A 12952-nucleotide genomic window follows, 5' to 3' on the forward strand; every position below is an offset into this window, starting at 1 on the left:
AAACACATACAGTCATTGCATAGAATGGTACGGTAGATATATCGACGATATATTGATTATCTGGAGAGAAGACACCAACATTATCCCTGAGTTCGCACAATTCCTCAACAATAATGACTGCAATTTAAAATTCACGTACCATTTTGATGTCACAAACATCATCTTCTTGGATTTAGAACTTATGGGTATCAATGGCCAAAACATCTTGACCAAAACACACCGAAAACCCACGGCAACTAACAATATATTACATGCGAAAAGCAATCATACAAAGCATACCATCAAAGCCATTCCGGTGGGAGAAATGCACCGTGCTAAAAGGAACTGTACATCACAAAAACAATTTGAAGCAGAACAAGAAACAATTAAAACAAGACTCAAAGAAAGAGGCTATCCCGAATGGTCACTCAATCGGGCCAGTAACATTATGACCAAGAAAAGCAGACCCCAACTTCTAGGTCACCGTAGCAAAACAGTAAACTCAACTTATAACACGCAACAGATGGACAACCAACCAACGTTGATCCTACAACAGAGTAATCAGTTTACACAAATCAAAAAAATAGTAACTAACTACCTACCTATTCTTATGGAAGATGACACTCTACGCACGGTGTTGTCTGGAGGGTGCAAAATAGTGGCAAGGAAAGCTTCCTCCCTAGGTACCAGCTTGTCTCCATCCTTATTCACTGCCAACGAAAAACCAAAAACAACATGGTTAGAGACCATTGGCTTCTATAAATGTGGGCAGCACCCATGCAAAGTGTGCTCCCATGTACAGATTACCAAAACTTTCAGTGACTCCACAAAAAAAGACAGTTTCAACATTCAAAACTACATCAATTGTAATTCTGAAGCCGTCATCTACATCATAGAGTGCACTGAATGCAATTTAAAATACGTAGGCTGTACCAATCGGAAGTTTAAAGTAAGAATTCTAGAACACCTCAGCTATATCAGAAATGAAAACATTCTAAACATATCAAATGCCGCTAAGCACTTCATTTCCCAACATCATAGATCCATCAAATGTTTTCGTTGCTACGCAATAGAAAAAATTCATCCCTGCAAACGAGGAGGGGACATAAAACACAAAATCCATCTTAGGGAAGCTTACTGGATATACAGACTCAATACTAGATATCCAAAAGGCCTAAACCTAAGAAAAGAACTAATGTATCTATACTAAAAAGTCATCATACATACAAATATTACTAGCTAACAAATACAATCACTACATATAGAAGCAATATCAGCCATACACAAACATAACATTAGGATAGAGTTACGACTTACAAAAATCAAAATCGAATCAATTATGCGAATCCATGTGAGGTACAAATCCCCCAAGTGATGCATACATAACATGTGCTTTTTGTCATGCACACTTTTTAATTCACATATCACCTAGTCTTGTTGTTCATTTACGTGTTCCTAATTCCCTTGTAGATCCAGTTGAGTCCTTCCTACACATTCCCCACATGGTCCTCATCATCAATGCAGATCACGCTGTTACATTCTAAGAGGCCTTCATGCATACCTCATTTCAGGCAAACAACATCAGTCACGTAACAACACCAATCCCAATTCATTTTCATGGCCACTTTTACATGACTGGATAACCCATCAAGACCAGCTCGATAGGTCCCCGATGTTCGCTATAACCAATTAATAAACACAACCTTATGCATATAAATCATCGGTTATACGAGTAAAAATCCACGCTTTAATATTACTCACGGCCAACACGAACGTTCATGATGGTTTTTGGGAGCTCGTGTAGACCTGGATATACTTCTAAACCAGACTCCGAGATTATTATATATCCACTGAAAAATCTGAAACGTCACAATTAAATCAAAACAAAATTATTGTTAACATACAGCACTTATCACAAACAGTTATAACATATCATACAATCCCAATCGTCTAGGTCAGATAAAGATTTAGAATAATCCTATTACTTACGGAAAAGATCCAACCGATAACATAGGAACCCACGACCATTGCCGGTCTGCGTTCCAACGCAGAACAGAGGATGACACGCATCAATTAACAGCTGACTGAGTATAAATGGATCATTTCCGGCTGTGCGTTCCAAAACAACTCAGACGATGACACGCATGAATCAGCTGACTAAGTATAAAATAACAGCGCGCTCATTTCAAAAATCACTACAGCCAAGTTTAAGGACGCGGATAGTCGTCCGAAACGCGTAGGCTCCGAGGACATATACCTCCACTTCTCACTCACCCAGGACTACATGCAACTGGACTTTCCTTTTAATCTACCTCCAATAAACTTGGAACAGAATATCCGTTTTAACTACACCGAGCGCTGGATCCTACCTCCTACCTTCTTCCTTCTTCGTTAGCCTGCCGTGTGCCGACACGAGGATCCGAGCGCCATCCACAATCCACACCACACTGGAGTGTGAAAGGTGAGCTGGAGGTCTCCTCCCCAGTTTCTATTTGTCTACATGTAAGCTGGGCGGAGTACATCAGGGTACATGTAAGCTGGGCGGAGTACATCAGGGTACATGTAAGCTGGGCGGAGTACATCAGGGTACATGTAAGCAGGGTGGAGTACATCAGGGTACATGTAAGCTGTGAGGAGTACATCAGGGTATATGTAAGCTGTGAGGAGTACAACAGACTATATGTATGCTGGGCGGAGTACATCAGGGTATATGTATGCTGGGCGGAGTACATCAGGGTATATGTAAGCCGAGCGGAGTACATCAGGGTATATGTAAGCTGTGGAGTACATCAGGGTATATGTAAGCTGGGTGGGGTGTATCAGGTCATAGGATGATGTAATAATGGGGTAAATGAATAATAAAATTAATAATCCATGAATAGTGACATCCTCTTTGAACCAATCCTTTATGCACAGGCCAGATTTTTGGGTGCAGGTGTTGCACTTATAAAGGGTGTCCGTGGTATTGTACAAAATATCCACACTCCAGCCTTGCCTAATCTTTGACTTCTTCACTAGCTCCATGTGTAAGACCCCAAAAATTTCATCGTTTTCGCTGCATTTACAGGGTCTACCAGTGGGGGCTAGCAAATGATGACGTGAGGTTTTAGGTGAGGAACTGCTGCACATATAAATTAGTCTGGGCCGTTGTTTTGCATTATTGCGTTCCAAGAGTCATAACTTTTTATTTTTCTGTTGACGAGCTGTGTGAGTGCTTGATTTTCATGGGACGAGCTTTAGTTTTTATTAGTATCCTTTTGGGGTACCTGCGATTAATTTTTTTTTTGATCAGTTTTTATTCAATTTTTTAGGAGATGAGGAGACCAAAAAACAGAAATTCTCTCACTGTTTTTATAAATTTTTAACGGCGTTCTCTGTGCAGTATAAACAACATGTTTACTTTATTCTGCGGTTCGATACAATTATGGCTATACCAAATTTATATAGTTTTTATATGTTTTACTACTGTTACAAAATAAAAACACTTTTTACTAAATAATATAATGTTTTAGTGTCACCATATGCTGCGAGCCATAACTTTTTTTATTTTTTTGTCGACAGAGCGAAGTGAGGGCTTGTTTTTTGCGCGACAAACTGTAGTTTGTATTGGTATTGTTTTGTTGTACTTGCGACTTTTTAATCACATTTTATTCTATTTTTTTGGAAACAACGTGACCAAAAATCAAAATTCTGCCATTTTTTAATTGTCATTTTTTTTTAGTGTTCACTGTGCGGGATAAATAATTATATTTGTATAGCTCCGGCCGATATGAATGCGGCGATACCTATTATTATGTATAGTTTTTTATTTATTTATTTTTTCTCTAATTATAAAGAACTTGATCAGCGAAACAGGGCGATTTATTGGTTTTATTACATAAAACTTTTTTTTTTACTTTTTTTATTTACCCTTACTAGGGCACTTGAAGATCTGATCTTATGATCCCCCTCATCCAGTACACTGCACTACTTTGTAACTGTAACTGTCACTGTCCTTGTAACTGTCATTTTACAACAATCAGTCTATTAGGTCCTGCCTTTGGCAGGGGGGCCAATAGGGTACAGAGGGAGCCCCCTCCCTCTGTGTCAATCACTTAAATGCCGCTGTCGCTATTGACAGCGGCATTTAAGGGGTTAAACGGCGGTGATCGGAGTGAACTGTGATCGCCGCCTTAGCAGTGAGATGTCGGCTGTATATTAAAGCCTATACCCGCTGAAGATGAAGCGAACGCACCGCTAGAAAGGACATACAGTAACGCCCATTTGCGGGAAGGGGTTAAAAAAGGTTATTTATGATTAAATGTTTATATGCTTGACATTAATTTGTAATTGTTTAAATAAGAGGCTGCTGTGGCCTTCCACCAAAAAGTTGTTGTCCATGTTCTTACTGGGTTTCTGGGGTGTCAAGTTGCTAGTAGGTCACAGCAGAACAAGCTGTCCCTTAGTCAAGTGTTGCATGCAACATTATATATGTCATGTTGCAAGCACATGAGCAGTGGTGGATTGAAGCTGATAGCGGGTAGCCTAGCCAGACACAGGCAGGTAGCTGGACACACAGGCTGACAGCAACAGCGGACTGGAGCCAGGCTATTTTTTGGTCAACTGGGTGCTGACTGATACCAGAGAGCAATAGTGGGAGCGTCTGACGCAATAGCGGGTGTGAATATGATGTACACACGTACCTTTGCAGGATACAATTAGGTTGTTCCGGTGTTGCTCAGGCATATAGTAGTTGTGCCTTAAATAGGCCGCAGGCACAGGACAGCAACAGACCACCACCGCCACTGCTGCTTCCGAAATAGTCGCGTCATTCATTCACTAGTTAACTAATGAAATAAAGACATTGTATAGTATTGCAAGTAATGGGATTAAAGCTGCACTGTGGACAGAAAGGAAGAGGGCAAAGTTCTTTTAGATTCTGCTTTTGCTCACTGGATCAGGAAGGGTTGCACCAGTTCTGGAGGTACTGCAATACCAGGTCAATGCGTGGAGTGGACGGAGCAAGCTCTCTTTCCATCTCCCTGTTCTAAAAATCCATTTATTATATGGTCCCTAGATAGGGGACGCACCGGATATTAAACTGATATGAACAGATATTAGACTTGATCTTAGCCAAAAGACAGAGAAGTAATAATCCTCGTTGGCACCAGTTTTGGCGCCAAAATTATCCACCTCTTGAAGAGTATGGAGGCTACTTCTAGGCACCCCCCATGGGCCACCGCCGGCATCGTCACACGTGGCGAGAGAGAAATAGATATGGTATGGTTCTTTCACCACAATGCTCTGCAGAAAGCAGCATCCGAATCTATATAAAAGCGCCTTCTTGGCTGCGCCCATTCGCCCTCCTGCTGTGCGGATGCATGCTGTGCCGAAAGTTCATGTCCACGACCGCCCCCTACCTCCTTCACGGTATGGATGAGCTGCAATACACTAGACTGCTGTCCAACTGCTGAATGACCAACTCTGCCTGGGCCTAGGCTTGTCTTGCTGAGGTCTCTTTATGACGTCACTGCCTCTGCCTGCTGATGGACCCCATTGTGACACATGCAGACTTCCACCGGAGCCTTCCAATGCAGTCGGTCAGTCTCCATTTTCATGTTGATCAAATCTGTGGCACTCTACAGGTTGTCAGGGTGCTGTAGGTAAGGTTCCCATCCCGTAAATATTTGAAAGATAAACTCACGCACTCCATTAGTTGAAATATGCAAAAGGTGATTTATTTAAATAAGGCAATATTTAGAGAAAAATTAAAGTTTCGGCCACAATCCGGCCTTTGTCAAACTCTGTTGCTTGCCTCTGGTATGCCTATCCATAGTACTAGCTACCCTACAGCACTGTTTCTGCAAGGATTTTTTTCTATTGACCAGCGGCAATAGAGTTTGACAAAGGCTGGGTTGTGGCCGAAACGTTACTTTTTCTCTAAATATTGCCTTATTCAAATAAATCACCTTTTGCATATTTCACCTGAAGGAGTGCTTGAGTTTATCATCCATTTTCATGTTGAGCGAGCAAGACGTGTTTCTGCACAGCTGCCTTCTGAAGGCGAAAAGGAGGAGACAGGGGACTGCAAAATGGGAATTCAGCATCCCAAAAAAATCGCTGACACCTTCCACAGTTTTAGTCTTCCAGGTGACATATTAATACATAAAAATTTATCTTTGTAGGCGAGTGTGTGTTGCAAGTGAAGTGCTTAGGCCTTGGAAATGCAGGGAGGGGAACTCATTCCATCCAGCACCCATGCATGCACTCGCACGCACATTTCATGATAGGGAATGGGATGGCTGCTACCACCGCTGCTGCTACTGCTGCTTATCTTTTTTTAATATAAAAATTAATAACATACCATAACATAACAATATTGTCATCCTCCTATAACAAACCAAAAATACAAAGCAAACAAAACCTCAGCCCAGCCGCCACACGCCCCCCCCACATCCATACCCATACATAGCCACACATAACCAAACCTCCCAATTGTTGTAACCCTAACCAACCTACCTGCTAATCCAGTCTCCTTACCCAATCCCACACAAAAGCAGTAGTAATCACATCAAAAACACAAACAATAACTATATTGACCAACCAATACACACAAAGATTTTTTTTTTTTTTTATCTACCTAAATAACCCAACTAACCCTCCACCCCATCTCCCAATAATAAAGATTCATAACAAGGTCCATAAGCCTGGTCCAAAGCCACAGTCAAGGTTTAAATGTCCATAAATCATCTTTTTACTGAACCAATCTACAAAAAAAAAACAAAAGGAGAAAAGAAAAGACACCCCTCCATACACCCCCTTATGTTATTCCAACGCCCCCATAAAAAAACGCCCCTTTATTTATACCAAAATACTTAACACTTAGGCTGGGTTCACACACATTATTTACGGACGTAATTCGGGCGTTTTAGCCCCGAATTACGTCCGAAAATGCGGCTCAAAAGCGTCGGCAAACATCTGCCCATTCATTTGAATGGGTCTTACGATGTTCTGTTTCGACGGTAATTTTTTTTACTCGCCGCTGTCAAAAGGCGGCGCGTAAAAAAAGACGCCCGTGTCAAAGAAGTGCCAGTCACTTCTTCAGACGTAAATGGAGCCGTTTTACATTGACACCATGGAAAAACAGCTCCAATTACGTCCGTAATGGACGCAGCAAAAGACGCCTGCACATGCCATTACGGCTGAAATTACGGTGCTGTTTTCTCCTGAAAACAGCACCGTAATTTCAGCCGTAACGGACGCTGCCGTGTGAACATACCCTTATTAGCAGCACCTCAGATTCCCCACTGGAAATTGACCAGGTACTGCTGAGGCCCTGAGCTTACTCACCTGCGATCCACTGAGAGAAGGTGAACCAGCTCTGGCATTACTTACAACTTAACCAAGCCTTTTAATCAAACCATTAGGCCTCCTGCACACGACCATAGCCATGTGCATGGCCGTGATTTCGGGGTCGGCCGGCCACAGAGTGACAGCCGCAGCTATTATTTTCGATGAGTCCGGATCGCAGAACACGGCCGTAATAAGGCTTGCCCGTTCTTTCTGCGGTCCGCGCTATGGGTCCATGCACGGACCGTGAAAACCACGGTCGTGTGCATGGCCCCATAGGAATGAATGGGGCTGCAATTCTCCCATGGATTTTCGGGGGAATTGCGGCCGCAAAAGCACATTTGTGTGCATGGGGCCTAAGACCCAAGTTTAGTGCCTGCCATATCCTCACCAAACTACTGACCAAAACAAAAGGCTAAGGTGTTATAGCCCCCCACCAGGAAGGGAGCCTCAGAGAACTAGTGCACCTGAAAAGCAAGACCCCTCCACAATAAAGAGGTTCTGCTGGCACCCAGTGTCTCATACTCCAAAGAGCGCACTTTCACCAGGTCCCCTAAGATGTTCCTACATACTTCATCTACAGGGAGGATTTTCTGATGCGTCGATACTAAACAACGTGCGTTCCAAGTGAAGAACCTGACCACTACACTAAGTTGAAAATGACTCCCATCAAAGCTTTTGAATGCACCATAGGCCCCTCTGGATAGGAAATGTCAGCCAGCCTAGGCCAACCGATGAAACCACCCACCCTACTGTAGACCTCTGTGTTGAAGGGGCACTGAAGCAGGAAGTGCTCCATGCTCTCCAGCATGCTGCAACACTCCTCCCGAGGACAACCTCTTTCCTCAGAGTTCCTATACTTCAGGTTACACCTAACATACAGCTTCTTTTAATACGATATTAACATAAATTTTATTTATTTGTGTTCTCATGTTCTACTTTTTACTTTATTCTTACTTTTACTTCTCTATGGGGGCTACTATTTTATTTTCATCTCTGTATGTGTCGATTAACAACACATACAGAGATGGAATCTGGCACATACAACCCCATAGAGAATGCGAACGAGAGCCGTTCCGTCTTCATGTGGACCGGAAGCCGCTGCCAGTCAGTAAGATGACGACTTCCGGCCGCGGCTTCCGGCCATATGTTCAAGGAAGCGGAGGCGCAAGGAATAGGAGCGGAGGCGGCGGCAGGAGGATGTAATTTATGTTCATGTATGTTCGTGTATGTTCGTGTTATACCGTCTGCTGAGCACTGTATCTAATCCTCCTACACTCTGCAGTCGCTCAGAAAATGGCCACACACAGTGTAGGAGGTTTGAAGATTCAAAGCCAGAATAAGTGAGAGGGGATTGTGTGAGGACACTAGAGAGAGAGTGTCCCAATTTTGCAGCATAAAGAAATGAGGTCGCTTTACCACATTGACCATTCTGCAATTTTTAGTACTGCTCCCTCTAGTGGCCAGCACATGGAAATGTTATAAATTAGAATCTAATTTATAATATTTCCTGACTTGTGAAAAAATTGAAAAAATTAAAACAATGTTTAATCACTTAAATAATAATTGTTTAACTAAATAAATAAATGAAATAAAAAATTCTAGCGACACATTCCCTTTAATAGGCGGAAAGCCAACCTTTAGGACCCTGCTTGGGCAATCCCTGAGCACCAGTAGTTTTTGGAAGTGCGTCGACCGTACCCTCTTGTCAAGGAGTTTTCACGACAGGGTGCTTATCTCCCACACGACCAAATCCCACCGGCGTACAACCTTTAGAGCCAGGATAACGTAAGCCGGGAGATGTCCGTGTGGAGATTCTTCACTTGCCCTCCTCTCTCCCATTCCTGGAAGAAAGGCTAAAACCATCCCTTACAGGAGATTACCCACAAAGGAGCCCTCTCTTGCCAGAGGTTTGTAAGATTGATCTTAACAAAGGTATTCACAAGGAATACCTTGGGGTTGACCATATACAACCCCCCCTAGTTTCCTTGTACTGTGAGTAATCTCTCTTTTGACTAGGTTAAGCCTGTTCCCCCACAACATCTGGAAGAACAGGCCATAGACCCGTGTCCAGAGAGATTCTGGCAAGATACAGACACTGCCTACATAACTCAAAATAGGAATCCCGTATGTTTTGATCAAGTTGACCCTTTCCATGAGGGTTAAAGACCAACTCTTCCACTGGCCCACCATCGCGATTTTAATTTGGAAAGTATGGCCAAATTCGATGCCAAGAATTTTTGCTCGGAGAGTGTCCGGGAGATCATAACTAGGCTCTCCGTTTCCCATCCAGAAACTCTCACACTTGTCACGATTGATACTAGACCCAGATATCTCTAAGTAGCAGTCAACTTCAGACATCACCCAATGCGCCTCCTCTCTCTCTCGGAGACAAAGAGAGTGACATCAACCGCATGTGCCACTACACTTAGAGTAGCATCTGGTGCCGCCTGATCAACCCTCACCCAAACCAATGTCCATGATCAACCGTCCTAAGAAAAGGGTTGATCGCAAACATGTATAGGAGGAGGCTAAGGGGACAACCTTGAGGAACACCAGATTCATCCTTAAAAGGGTGGCCCAACCAACCATTCACAGCGGAAAACTCTCAGCCCTTGCATATAAAGTCTTAAGCCAATCAATGAACCCTCCTGGCAAGTTGTACCTCAGGAGGACAGACCAGAGGTACTTATGGTCAACTCAATCAAATGCTTTTGCCTGATCCAAAGACAGCACATACCCCTTCCAGTGAACTGCCCTGCTCTGCTCCACAGCATTCCAGACACAAAATAGAGTGCTAAACACACTGCGACCTGGAACAGATCAGTGCTGAGCCACCGAAAGGGGTGCAAATTGGACCAACCGATTAAACAGTATCTTCACCAAAATCTTCCTATCCGTATTGAGAAGTTCTATGGGTCTCCAGTTCTCGAAACGTGACGGATCCTTACCCTCTGACAAAACAAGGCCGACCTTCTCATTGACCTAAGCAGAACGCCCGAGGAAAGACATTCGTTGAGTACCATGGTCAAGAGAGGAGTCAAACTCTCTTTAAAGGGAAGGTGTCATGATTTTATTTTTTTATTTTTTATATTGCTTTTAATATAATGTAAACAAAATTTTCTCTCGTGCAACCCCTGCCGTATAGGTTTGTACAGCGTAAAACTACAGCTCCCAGCATGGCCCGAACAATGGTAAGGATATGCTGGGAGATGCTGTTTCACAAAAAATAAATTATATCATAATCATCTCCCTGCAGATCATACAGTAACTACAGTGATGATTAGAGGCAGAATAAACATTTACATTAAGTGACTCACCAGTGACGTCTCAGATTCTAGTTCTTTTCTTCTCCCTCCGGTCCAGACATCTATGATGTATTTCTACCGGCCATGACCCATTTCTGCAGTTTTCCGCTCAGATGTCTTCAGCTTCTCACTTTTAAAACATTTCTGCACCTATAAACAAAGTTACAATTCTCAACACCTCTTGCACCTCTAACTATAATAGCGCCATACACTGTGTCCCTGATTATAATAGTACCATACACTGTCACACACACACACACACACACACACACACACACACACACACACACACACACCGTGCCCCCTGTAAATAGTGCCCCCATAGCCACCATGCTGCCCTACATATAGCTTCCCCTATAGGTAGTGCTCCATGTATAGCCCACCTCTGTAGACAGTGCCCTACATATAGCCACCCTGTTGCTAGTACCCCACAGGTAACCCACCCATGTATATAGTGTCCCACATATAGCCCACCCCTGTAGAAAGTGCCCTAAAAAAATAGCTCCCCTACAGATAGTGCTCTACATATAGCCCACCCCTGTATAGTGTCTCACATATAGCTCCCCCTGTATATAGTGCCCCACATTTAGACCACCCTGTAGATATTGCCCCACATATAGACCCCCATGTAGATAGTGGCCCAAATATAGACCCCCCCTGTATATAGTGGCCCACATCCCCACATATAGAACCCCCTGTAGATTGTGCCCCACATCCCCACATACAGACCACCCGTGTAGCTAGTGCCCCAAATATAGACCCCCCTGTATATAGTGGCCCACATATAGACGACCCCCCTGTAGATAGAGCCCCGACTATAGATAATGCCATTTACAGTTTTATGAGAGAAAAATAAAATAAAAATCTTTACATAGGAGCTGAACGAGCGTCGTTCAATGACGCTGATTGGCGGGGCAGAATAACTTGCCCCGTCAATGAGGACCTTTCAAGCATGGAAGCGGCGCGATGACATCATCGTGCCGCTAGCCAATCAGCGTCATTGTAAGGCTAGTGCATGTATTTGGCTGTCACTAGCACTGGGGCCCCCGCCGGTGCTAGCGACGCCTACACACATGAGAGGGCATGTGTCGCCCAGCCCATACTTGTTGGAGGCTCGGCGGCGCGGGCCCCATAGTAGAAGCGCTACTATAACGGCCGCTAGCGGCGCCACCGGGCATATGGGGGGGGCGTGTCAGCTGCCGGCACGGGCCCCTCAAGCCGCGGGCCCTGTAGCAGCTGCTACGGCTGCTACCGCGGTAGTTACGTCACTGCTTGCCCTCCTCTCTCCCATTCCTGGAAGAAAGGCTAAAACCATCCCTTACAGGAGATTACCCACAAAGGAGCCCTCTCTTGCCAGAGGTTTGCAAGATTGATCTCAACAAAGGCATTCCCCAGGAATACCTTGGGGTTGACCATATACAACCCCCCTAGTTTCCTTGTACAGTGAGTATTCGCTCTTTTGCCTAGGTTAAGCCTGTTCCCCCACAACATCTGGAAGAACAGGCCATAGACCCCCGTGTCCAGAGAGATTCTGGCAAGATACAGACACTGCCTGCATAACTCTAAATAGGAATCCGGTATGTTTTGATCAAGTTGGCCCTATCTATGAGGGTTAAAGACCAACCCTTCCACTGGCCCACCTTGGCGATTTTAAGCCTGCTCTCCCAATTTGGGGAGTAGGATAATCTCTGGCCAAATTCGATGCCAAGAATTTTTGCCTGGAGGGTGTCCGGGAGATCATAACTAGGCTCTCCGTCTCCCATCCAGAAACTCTCACACTTTTCACGATTGATACTAGACCCGGATATCTCCGAGTAGCAGTCAACTTCAGACATCACCCAATGCGCCTCCTCTCTCTCTCTCGGAGACAAAGAGAGTGACATCATCTGCATATGCCACTACACTTAGAGTAGTATCTGGTGTCGCCTGATCAACCCCCACCCTAACCAATGGTCCATGATCAACCCTACTAAGAAAAAGGGTCGATCGCACACATGTATAGAAGGAGGCTAAGGGGACAACCTTGACGAACACCAGATTCAACCTTAAAAGGGTGGCCCAATCAACCATTAACAGCGGGAAACTTTCAGCCCCTGCGTATAAAGTCTTAAGCCAATCAACGAACCCTCCTGGCAAGCTGTACCTCAGGAGGACAGACCACTCATGGTCAGCTCGATCAAATGCTTTTGCCTGATCCAAAGACAGCACATACCCCTTCCAGTGAACCGCCCTGCCCTGCCCTGCTCCACAGCATTCCGGACACAAAATAGAGTGCTAAACACACTGCGGCCTAGAACAGAGCAGTGCTGAGCCACCGAAAGCAACCGGGGTGCAAA

General features: G+C 44.3%; 1 non-coding gene across 1 annotated transcript; it reads right to left on the bottom strand.

Annotated features, from left to right (window-relative positions):
* Positions 1 to 4920: 4920 nt before the first annotated feature.
* LOC142747556 (U2 spliceosomal RNA) lies at positions 4921 to 5111 on the bottom strand. The gene has a single exon (XR_012881857.1). It is a non-coding gene; the product is annotated as a U2 spliceosomal RNA (small nuclear RNA).
* Between the last annotated feature and the right edge of the window lie 7841 nt (positions 5112 to 12952).

Source organism: Rhinoderma darwinii, chromosome 2 (genome assembly GCF_050947455.1).
Source record: "Rhinoderma darwinii isolate aRhiDar2 chromosome 2, aRhiDar2.hap1, whole genome shotgun sequence".
NCBI classification, from domain to species: domain Eukaryota; kingdom Metazoa; phylum Chordata; class Amphibia; order Anura; family Rhinodermatidae; genus Rhinoderma; species Rhinoderma darwinii.